At 48.1% G+C, this 11,291-nt stretch overlaps 1 long non-coding RNA gene across 2 annotated transcripts; it reads left to right on the forward strand.

Moving 5' to 3' along the window:
- The first annotated feature begins 203 nt into the window (after positions 1-203).
- On the forward strand, positions 204-10,237 carry LOC140601459 (uncharacterized). Of its 2 annotated transcripts, none has more exons than XR_012004447.1 (4): positions 204-1,504; positions 6,293-6,454; positions 7,875-7,949; positions 8,135-10,237. It is a non-coding gene; the product is annotated as an uncharacterized lncRNA (long non-coding RNA). The 2 variants fall into 2 exon arrangements; XR_012004448.1 differs by lacking the exon at positions 204-1,504 and adding an exon at positions 4,600-5,269.
- Positions 10,238-11,291: the final 1,054 nt, after the last annotated feature.

The raw sequence follows: 11,291 nt of genomic DNA on the forward strand, positions 1-11,291 counted from the left end.
AGACCTCCGAATCACTCTCACATCTGGCTGCTTTTTTCCCTTCACTTTTTTTGTACAAAGCCAGGGCAGGGAGGAAACTTCACCAGTCTGAAAACATCCAGCAGCAAAGTGTAAATTAAATGTGCAGAGGCCAGGGGAGGGGGAGTCTTACATCTGGGGTGGGGGGAGGGAGTAAAGAGACTGTGTCCTCATCCCCACTCAGCATGGGCAGCGCTGCTCTGGACCCTGTGTCTGTCCCTAGGATCTGTGTGATCTTGGGCAAGACGTTGAACTCTCCTGAGCCTCAGCTTCCTTACTGGTACAACAGGGAAATAAACACATCCTTATGGGGCTGTGGGAGGGTTAAAGGAGATAATATACACGGACTATATGGCACATAGTAGACGCTTGATTAATGGTTGCTACTGTTATTGTTGCTAGAATGAAATCAGAGTAGAATCCCGATGGTTCCCATATCTCAGAGACCTACCATCCCTGGCCCATCCAGGGAGACAGATGGGCAAAATATATCCAATGAGGGGAGACAGATGGACAAAAAAGGATGATCAAGGGTATCGGATGGAATGACAGGCCAGTAGGGTGATGGACAGATGGAACATCTCGTGGGGAAAACAGATTTATGGCAACCCAAAGGAGACACTGAGAGACAGTTGTCCTGTGGGAAGGTACAGATGGATGAGGGTCCAACGAAGGAGACAGAGATGACAGGCCAAAGTGGAAGACAGATGGATGGCAATTTCATAGTGGAGTGGGGGATGGGGTGGGCAACAATGACTAGGGAGAAACAGATGGACACATGCTGGTGATGGGCTCCAGGTTTCCTGTTTAGTCTCTATTCCTCAGGCCTGGACATCCCTGAATTCGCAAGAACCCCGGGGGCTCCGTGGGCATTCGAGAGGGGGTTGTCACATGACCTGAGAGGACTCTAAGCACCAGAGTCAGCCTGGCCTCTGCTCTCCTCACTCCCACAGCCCCTCCCTGGGTGGCCTCACAGATAAAGGCTCAGGCATGATGAGAAAGAGGAGGAGGAGGAAGAAGAGGAGGGAGAAAACGTTTTGGAAGGAGAGGGAAGTGAAAACTGGCTAAAACTTTTATTTATTTAAAATAAAGGTTGTTATGCTTGACTGTAAACACGCTGGCCCATCCCTCCCTCCCTCCCTCTTCTCATGGCAGAGGGCTCAGACCACACAGCAAGCTGGGGGCAGGAGGCAGAGTGAAGGCCACGGGGAGGGGTGACCCAGGTGTTGGGAGAGGAGAGGGACCTAGGAACTCCGCCCCTGCTGAACACATCTGGGCTGGGCTAGTCCTTGACCCACTGGCCCTCGGCTCTGAATCCTTCAGCATCTAAACCTGCCATAGTCCACAGGGCCTCAATGTCACATGTACATGCATGTGCAGTCAATGTAGGGATGAGGACGGCACAGACAGGCCTGTGGACGTTCACAGGAGCCTGCCTCTCTCTCTGTTTCTCTCCTTGTCAGAGACAGACAGCAGCCTAGAGCAGGTGAGTAGAGCTCCAGCTGAGTCACACTTTCCATTGAACTAAAAATCCTTATCTGCCTTTGTCCTCTTGGTTTCTGGTTCTACCTGACTTCCTTCCATTTTTTCAGTGACTGAGCCCTTTTGGGTGGCCTGTAAGAAACTATGAGCTCCCCAGAGAAGGGAGACAGGTGTGGATGGAGAAGAATCTGGACTGGAGACAGGTCTGGGGACCCTGTGTTGCAGGTCTTTTGTGAGTAGGTTGCTGTGGCCACCACTGGTAGCCCAACCAGACAGGAAGGACTGTGGTATGCAGGGTCAGGGAGCGAATAGGCAGGAAATGTTTGTGATAAGAGGCTTCCCCTCTTGCAAGCTCCCCTTAAATCCAGACCCAGCTGTGGGATAAGGGCAGGGAGCTGTCAGGGGCAGATTCTAGAGCCAGCCTTTGGGACTGCTAGAGGAATGGCAGCATTTGCTATGGCCCCTGAGGGCCCCAAAAAAGGCAGCACTTGGGATCCTGGGAACCCAGCCAGGGCTGCCTTCTTTTGGGATCCGGAAGTTCAATTATACTTCACAAGGCCAATCAATTCTTAAGAAAAAGAAAAGAAAACAAAGCCCCTGGGCTTTTAAAATCCAAGTTGCCCAGAGGGGAGAGCAGGTCTAACTACGGCTGACTCCAGGACATTTCATGCTCTGGGTTGGTCCCACCTGGAGCCATTCATTAATGTTAACCAGTAAAAATGGAAAATGGAAGAGTGAATCCCAAGCTGGAAGCTCTGAGAGGGAATCCATTCCAAGGTACTCTTCTGCTGGGGATGGAGTCTCAGGAATGTGTGTCACGCTGCACGATGCTCCCCGGACTCCAACTGTCTCCTGTTTGTTCAAGGCCCCCGTAACTTCACCATCTGTGGTTGACTTGGACAGCTCACAAAAGAGCTGGAAGTGCTGCAAAGGAGCACCCCATGGGTAGGGGTGAGGCTTTGGGCCTCCTGCTATTGTACCAGTGCCCCTTCTTAAGGATTAGCAGCTTCTAGCTGCCCCTGGGGGCTTCACTGTAAATGCCTGTGTAATGCTAATTTGTGGTTGGCAAGAGATTGATTGGGAAAGAGCTGAACAATGGCAGGAGGAGGCTGAGCTCCCTCCAGCTTCTGGAGCCTTTGGGTGTGTGTGTGTGTGTGTGTGTGTGTGTGTGTGTATCTTCTAGAAAGAATGTAGCAACAAGAACACAGGATGATTGAAGGAGAGGAGGGGCATTAAGTCACTGACAGTCGGAGTAGTAGAGTCTGTGAAGCACCAGTTCAGGGAGATTTTTTTGATATGTGACATCCTATCACTTTTTGCTGTATTCTATTAGTTAGAAGCAAGTCACCAGGTCCAGGGCACACATAGAAGGAAAGGTTCCACAGGAGGCAAGAATCAGCGAGGGTCATTTCCGAAGCTGCCAGGGACACAGTGTCTGGTACATAGGAAGTGCTCAGGAAAAGATGTTGTTACGGGGTCTAGGGACACAGTCTGTGAGGTATGCTACTTTCCCTTCAGTGGCCTGGCCTCTGCTGTGCCATCTTCATCCCTCTTGGAGTGGCTGGGTTTTCTCTGAAGATTTTTCTCTTGTGCTGTGAGGTTTGTGACTCTCTCTGGGTGTGAGCTGGCAAACAGAGGACAGATGCTTGCTCATGCTCACACTATCTAACAGCCTCCGTGTGACTGTGTGTGGTCTTGCATTGCGGTCAGTGTACAGATATTTTAATTTCCTGCTCACCTGCTCAGTGGAGGATCTGATTTCTTCTTGCATTTATTTTTTTTCTCTAGCAGCTTGTGGACAGGTATTTTTGTCTGACCATCTGGTAGCCATTCACCTTTATGATGGCTTGAGAAAGGAATTAATTTCACTTGTTTCTTTAGCTGTATCTGCCTCCTTTGACAGCAAGTTACCTTTATCACCTCTTAAAATTCTTACTATGTTGGTCCTTCTGGTACCTAGGGGGCTCTTTAGATCCCCTACCTTTGTGCAACTGTGTCTCCTCCTTTGGTTTAGCTTATCATGCCTTTCTTCCTGTACTGTGGTTTTAAACATCCTAGATCTACTTCTAAGGCTGTATCTCTCCTCACCCACCACCCAGCGAGAGTGATGGATTCAGCTTGACTAGACCAGGCAAGAGTAATCAGAAAACATTCAACTGAAAGAGAAATTCTGACCCTTGCCCGGGATCCTGTCCCTCGACTGGCTCCTGAGGCCTTTCGCCTAATTCTGGTGGGTAATTTAGGGAAGGAAGTCTATGGGAAGGTAGAGGAAATTCCTGAGCAAGAATGAGGTGGGTGGAGCTTGTTCATTCCTTTTTGGCTTTGTATCTCCCCTACCCCCCAGTATCTCAAGGGCCTACTGTGTCCCCTGGGGGACCTCTAGAAGGTAGAGAAATCAAAGATTGGTATTCTGCTTGACAGATGAAACATCTAGGGCTTCTGTTCAGGAGCCTCTGCTCAGCCTACCATGTTCTGTTGTATTTTTGTTGGAAGGAGTGTTGGCAAGGCTCTGGTATACACTGGGCTGTCTGGCCATAGAATATTATAAACACACCTTGCCTGAAAATAGTGCTGCATGGAGGGGATGACTAATATCCTGATCAGAATGAAGCCAACAACTGTCTTCTGGGATCTTAAAAGTCCTTCTAGCACCATTCACACACTAGTCTGTAATTCGTAAATAGACATGGTTGCCATTTCTAGGACCTGTTGCTCTAGTGTAGTGGTCAAGAGTGTGCACTCTTGTCAGATAGGGCTTGGTTTGAATCTTAGTCCCTTCACTTACTAGCTCTGTAACCTTAGCTAGCTTCTTTAAGTCTCAGTTTGACTTCTGTAAAATGGGCATGTGATAGTTTCATTCTCAGAGTTGCTATGAAAATTATACAAAATAATAAATGTAACAGTATATATAACATAGAGTGCCTGGTACATAGTGAGCAATCTTTTAAAAAAAGATTTTACTAAAAAAAAATAAAGATTTTACTCACTTATTTGAAAGAAAGGGTGCATGAGCAGGAGGAAAGGGAGAGGTTAGACTCTCCATTGAGTAGGGAGCCTGACTCTTGGGCTCAACCCCAGGACCCTGGGGTCATGACTTGAGCCAAAGGCAGACGCTTAACTAACTGAGCCACCCAGGTGCCTTACAGAGAGAGAGCTTAAAGTGTTTTTAGTTTTATTATCTTGGCCCCTAGGACCTTCCAGCAATTGAAGCTTCCATTTTTGGAGCTTATTACGCCTGTTACACATCTTACCTGATGGAGGTTGTCTCTTTCTGCCCACTTTCCTTGCATGTTGGGCATGTGATGACCCTTACATCAATCCATCAATCTCCCTCCTGTATATTCTGTCTCTGGGACCTTGAACCTTCCTCTCTGAAACCCCCACTCCATGCTCCTCCTAGCCTGTGAATCAGTCTCCAAGTCCTGTCAGCTTGTCATTGTGGAGTGTCCTCTCAGGGCTGAGGAATGGTCCAGCTGGGAGGTCGCCCTCCCTATCACTGATGATTTTGTTGTGAACCTTCCTGAGGCACTGAGGAGAAATGTAAGAAGTTAAGACAAGTTGTTGTTTGTCATCCTTCTCACTCCTCCCCACCCCCACCTCCATTAATGGAATTTAACTCACTCCCTGAAACACAGAATTGAGTCAAAACCCTTTTTGTCTACAGACAGAGTAGACCTTATACTTGGCTGGGGAGCTGTGCTGAAGAAACTGCCCAGGAGGCCGGACAGGATGTTGGTGGTGGGTCGGATCCCTCGGTTCATGAGAGGAGGTGAGATGGAAAGGAAGGGACAGGCAAGTGTGAGTGTGGCCTGAGGCTCCATGGTGGTCCCAGGCTGTGTCCACAGTCCCTCTGGGCTAGAAGCTTCCTCAATTTATACAGGACAGCCTGGCCAAGCCATGCCCCAAGAACAGCTAGTCTTTCTCCTTTGGAAACTGGCACACTGGTTTCCATAGCAACAGGACTCCCCCACTTTGTCCTCTCTGAGCCCAATCTCAGAAGCTTTTTGGCATGGATATCAAGGCTCAGGATGAGAGGATGAATCATCTGCATACTTTATCCAAAGGGAACTGGGCTTTCTAAGCCCAAAGCTCTCATGTGATGTAAATAGTGAAGCTGAAGGCTAGGATGTCAGGGTGTTAGGGAGGTTGGCTACGTTTGGAAAGCAGGATTGCTGAGTCAGTTGATGGAGGCAGATTTTGATGAGTGTTGTGAATTACTGGTTTGGCATGGAACATGAAATGGCTTTGTACCAAATCATTGGTGAAGAGAAAAGGGCTGGCATGGGTTTAGGAAGAGTGACGGTGTCTGTGAGCTCATTCTCAGAGACCTGGAAAGCTTGCATAGTCTTCCAAAAGCCTCCTGAGGAGGGAGAAACTCAGAAGCTATCCCATAAAGGGGGAGGAGGGTCATTTTTTTTGTCTCAATGCCCTGTGGATAAAGCCTATTTCTCAGGACCACAGAAATTAGGGGTCTGAGGGGCACCAAAGTGGCTCAGTCAGTTAAGTGTCTGCCTTTGGCTCAGGTCATGATCCCGGAGTCCTAGGATGGAACCCAGAGTGGAGTTGGGCTCCCTGCTTAGCAAGGGGTCTGCTTCTCCCTCTACCTCTGCCCCTACCCCTGCTACTTTTCTCTCTCACTCACTTGTGCTCCTAAATAAATAAATAAATAAATAAAATCTTAAAGAAATGAAGGGTCTGAGAATGGGGAGGTGATCTTCAGGTGTGTGTGTGTGGGGGGATATGACATATCTCCAATTGGAGTGAGGAAAATTTTCCTTTCTGATTATTCCAGAAGAGGACAAAGCTGACTGGATTGTGGATAAGAGCTGCCCTTGTATGGAGGCAGGATGTAGAAGGAAGAGACTGTGCTCGGGAGTTCTACAAGCTGATTAGTTACTGGATAAGCTGAAATTTACTTTGGGAAGCTGATCATTGATGTGGGTCTTGTTTTTACGTGAGTTATTTCTCTGTCTTTAAGCATTTATAACAAATAAAGAGAGAAGGATAAACAGATCTCTGCAGTTTTTATACTGGAAAATCCTGTTAATCTCTTTGTGATTTGAGCAGGTGGATGAGATTCCTGATTTCCATAATTATCTGTGCCTGGAGATTTATACAGAAAAAAGGTCACCGGGGTAGGCTTGAAACATGGTGCCTATGAGTAGAGATTGTACTCCAGGGGCCATGGAAAGAACTTCTGACAGCTGGAGACAGCCTTCTGAGTGGGTGGGTGGGGACATAATCCCTTTTATCCTGGCTTTGGTTTGCTTAATTACCTCTTTAGCAGGGCTGTTCATAGCTGCAACAGGTGTCAGGCTCTGTAAGGCAGACGCTGAGAGCTGGGCAATATCTTTGGTCATTCCTGACCTGTAGGGCTGAACTTTCAATACCATGAGGTCTTATTCACCATTGCAGTCCCTTGTCCTGGGGATGAGAGAGAAAGTATTGTGTTCATTTCTGGCAAAAGTCCAGGAATGAGTCAGGAAGGGCAGCCTCTCCTTCTAAATCCAAAAAAGAAGCTAAGTGGAAGAATTGGGGTGGCAGGATGGGCACAGGGGATGGAGACCAAGGGGATTTGTCACTACTTTGGAAAATTGTCCTAGACTTTTGCAAGTCACAGGAAGTCAGCAGAGGAAAAACAGCTGGATACTTTTCATCACCTTGGCCTGCATATTATCTTGAGATAATGTGTGCTACACTATACTTTGAGAGAGTGTAGAAATATGGGAAGTGTATGATAGTGGGAGTCAGGACTGTGGGGTTTTAGACTTCCGCTGGCCAGTGGTGGAAGCCTGGAGAGGTTGCTTCGGCTCTTGGGGTTCTCTCCAGTTGTCTCCTCTGCTTGTGGGGGTAGGGAATGTGGGTGGACAGGGAGGAGGTGGTCTCTGTTCTATGACTCACCGGGCCGCAGCATGACCATGTCTTACATACACAGCCAAAGATGTTGATTGCTCTCAGCAGGGCTACGCTCCCCCCTCCCCTGCCTCCCCAGCGGGTTATCATGCTGACTCGACTAACACAACCCCATCTGGACGCAGTCCAAACGCCAGATGTGCCCCCGATTAGCGTCGGTCTGGGGGATGTTTCCATGACTGAAAGGTCAGTGTCAGCTGGAAGTGCCCAGTGTGGGTGTCTGCCCCCCACCCATGTCAGCTGGGAGGGCTGAAACTTCCATTATCTCACTGGCCAAGGAACTAAGCTGGGGCAGCTTGGGGCCGGGAGGCAGCCGCGTTCAGGAGGGCCTGGTTTTACTTGCTTTCCTTCTTTGCTCTCCGCTGGACAGAGTGTGATTTTCCACTTGGAAGAGACTCCAGGGGTGTGCAAAGAAGGAAGTCCTGCTGGTGTGTAACTGAAAACACTTTGTTCTCTTTTAGATCTGCAATGTGCTCGTGTCTCTTCTGATTTTCTCATGGCGGCCGTCACCTCCACTATGGAAAGAAAAATGAATGGTAATGTTGTGATGGGCTGGGCTGCCATGTTTTACCCTATTTACAGGTCATTTTAAGTATTGCTCCTACACTTCAGACGGGCTTTCATGTTTAATTTCATTCGTGTAGGGCTATGCTGGGCTTTCCTCTAGGTAGCAATGAAAATTAAACACAATTGAGTTTGATGTGTACCTTATTGATTCCAGACCCATTTCAGTAGACTGTGACACTTCGGCGACCTGCAAATTCTACACATTAGAGTTCATATTTTACACAAATGCCGGAGCCCCAAGTCGTGGACTCGCATCTCTCTCAGCAGCATCCAACTCCCAGCAGAAGACACAGACCCTGTCAGAGGATGAAAGCTCCTAATGAAGATGCATTACAGATGGTATTTATGGTCATCCCCCTAGGAAAACAAAAGTGATTCATGAATAATTTCGTGGAAGTCACACCAAAAAGGGAGTAATAATTTTCTCAAGTCCACATTGTCCTTTGGTTCTCCGAGGGCCACTTCTATTCCCACAAGTCACCACAGCTTCACTTCAAAAGGATGAGGCAGGACAGGGGAGAGGCTGTGTGTTAACCTGGCTTGAGAGCTACCACGTACTGAAAACCACTCAGCACCTGTGATTGATGGCGTCCGGTCACAGCAGAGTTTCTCTTCTTCGTGTGTTACTAGAAGGCTGAGAAGCATGCTCTTCAGCGGCCCGGGGTTCCTCCGGCAGAGGCATCGTTCTAGAAGACCCCCTGAGCAAAGGGAACAGTTGTGGCCGAGCAAGGCAGGTGGGTGGGTTCTGACCAGTCATTGGCTTCAAGGTACTGTGTCAATCACTTCTCTTTTGCAACAGAGCTGGGAATTGGAGGCTTTATTCAGGCCGAAGTGGGAGAAAGGGAATTTTTACTAGAGGGCATGGCCTTCTGAGGCAAGGGAAGAAAGGATCTTCTGCCAGCTGGGGCAGGGACGAGAGGTGAGTCAGAACAGCCTGTGGAGAATGGTATTCCCCTCTGGGGGGTCACGGGACTACTTGTAAAATGACGTCTCGACGTTGGGCCGCATCCAAGGTTCCCAGCCTTGGCTGTACATCAGAATCACCTGGGAGCCTTTTACAATCCCAGTGTCCAGGTCCCACCTCACAGCAATTACCTCAGAATCTCGGGGGCAGGGACCCAAGCTGAGGTAGTTGTTACGGTGCCCCAGATGACTCCAAGGTACATCCAGGCTTGAAGATCATCGATCTAGGGCTTTGCTGATCAAAGTCTGGCCTGGGGACCAGCAGCGTTGGTGTCACCTGGGACTTGTTAGACATGCAGAAATCTCAGGTCACACCCTAGACCTACTGAGTCAGCATCTGCATTTTAGCAAGGTCCCTGGGAGATCTGAAGTCTATTAAAGTATGTGGAGCTGTGGTTCTCAAACTTTGCTGCATATTAAAATCACCTAGGGAGCTTTTAAAAATCCCAGTGCCCAGGCCGCCCCTTATACCAATTAAGTCAGAATTTCTGAGGGTGGGATGCAAGCATCAGTAGTTTTTTTTATTGGTTCTCAGGTGGTTCTGATGTTCATGGGTCCTCAACCCTGGCTACATATTAGAATCACCTGGGGAGCTTTTAAATATCCAGATACTTGAGCCCTATTTTAAGAAATTCTGATTTAATTGGTCTGGGAGAGGCTGCAAAAAGCTTCCTAGGTGATTCTAATATGCAGCCAACAAGAGCCTCTGTTCCAGAATGTTCTGCTGGCTTCACTGAAGGGCCAGCCAGGTTGAAAATCATACCACAAGTCAATGGATCCAAGAACTGTTGAAGGAAAAGAACGACCAGACCATGTCTAGACTTATCTGATCTCAGGACTTTGATATTTGATCTTATGTGTGACAACTACTATACTTTTCTTTTTTTTATGAATTCAAATATTTGTATGCTCCTTTACTTTTCTAAGAAAACTTGTTTTGAAAAATTCAACTTCAATTCAGCCAAATTAAGGGGCAAAAGCATTGGTCTACATCTGGGCCACAGGAACTAGGAGCAGCTGAGGAATCAGGTGGGATGGTTGTAAGAGAGGTCAAGATGGAGAATTTGGGACAGGTGGGGCCCAGCTGAAGTGTGAAGAAATACCCTTGGGGACAAGAAAGAGGAGAGCCGATTGTAATTTCTTGTCCCTTTTGCCCTATGGCACCCCCTCTCCGTTTCCAACATGACTGTGGAGTCAGGTAGCTCTAGATTAGGGTTGCCAGATTTAGCAAATAAAAACAGGGCACCCAGCAAAACTTGAATTTCAGATAAACAATAAATTATTTTTGAATATGTCTCATGCAAAATTTGAAATATTATACTAGAAATATTTCAAAATTTGAAATATACGACTATACTATATATAGTTGGACTGGAGATGACAGGTAGGTCTGCATGTGTGTACATGTGTGTATGTGCAACAAATGCTTTGTTGTTTACTGAAATTCAGTTTTGATTGGGTATTGTGTATTTTATCTGACAATCCTACTTGATTGATAACCCTGAATTCTTGATGTTAGAGAATCTGCCCTTGGCAATGGCAGATTTTCCCTCTACGCCTGAAGGGGTTCTTGCCACCTGAGGTGAGGTCCATGTGTGTTTGTCTGAACCCTGTCCCCAGGAGGTCCACCCTCCTGGGTTCTGCAGGGCTTGCTCAACACCCCAAGGCTAGCACTGGCAAGAATGTATGGGGATGACCCGGTTCTTGGACTTCACTTTTCTAGGCTGCTTCCCTGCAGTTTTTGGTGTTGAGATGGTTCCTAGGAGATCAGGTCCTCACTTGCCCAAGTCAGTCTACATATGGCTGAAGAGAAAGGTTGTTGAAAGGCATTTTGGACTGGAGATGACAGTGTCGAGCGAAGGTGGACAAATGCAGGGCAAAGGCAGCATGTTTCACAATCCGGCTACAGCTTGTCCTGGAGCTGCCTGCCCACATCTGAGCCCAGTGTGACTGGCTTTCAGCAGAGGCTGCTCCACGGAAACATATTCAGAGTCAAGAGTCCAGTTTTCTGTTCCATTCAGCTCTGAAACAGCTCATTCCCTTGTCTTCGGAGCATGTGGGAGCTTGGGGTGGGGGGAGGACGGGGGGACATGGACTAGAGAGTGGGAAAGAGCCAGCTGCCAGTGAGATGCACGCATGGAAGAGATGTGCAGGATGAGCCATAGAGATGGGGGAGGGGGAGGAGGAGAGAGGGAGAGAAAAGGGAGGGAGAGGGAGAGAAATGGAAGAGGGAGAGAGATGGAGAGAAGGAGTGATGAAGAAGAGATGGGGAGAGGGAAGGGGAGAGGGAGTGAGATGGGAAAAAGGGAGGCGGAGGAGCTAGAGAGGAGAGAGAGGGAGGGATGGAA

Source organism: Canis lupus, chromosome 12 (assembly GCF_048164855.1).
Source record: "Canis lupus baileyi chromosome 12, mCanLup2.hap1, whole genome shotgun sequence".
Lineage (NCBI taxonomy): Eukaryota > Metazoa > Chordata > Mammalia > Carnivora > Canidae > Canis > Canis lupus.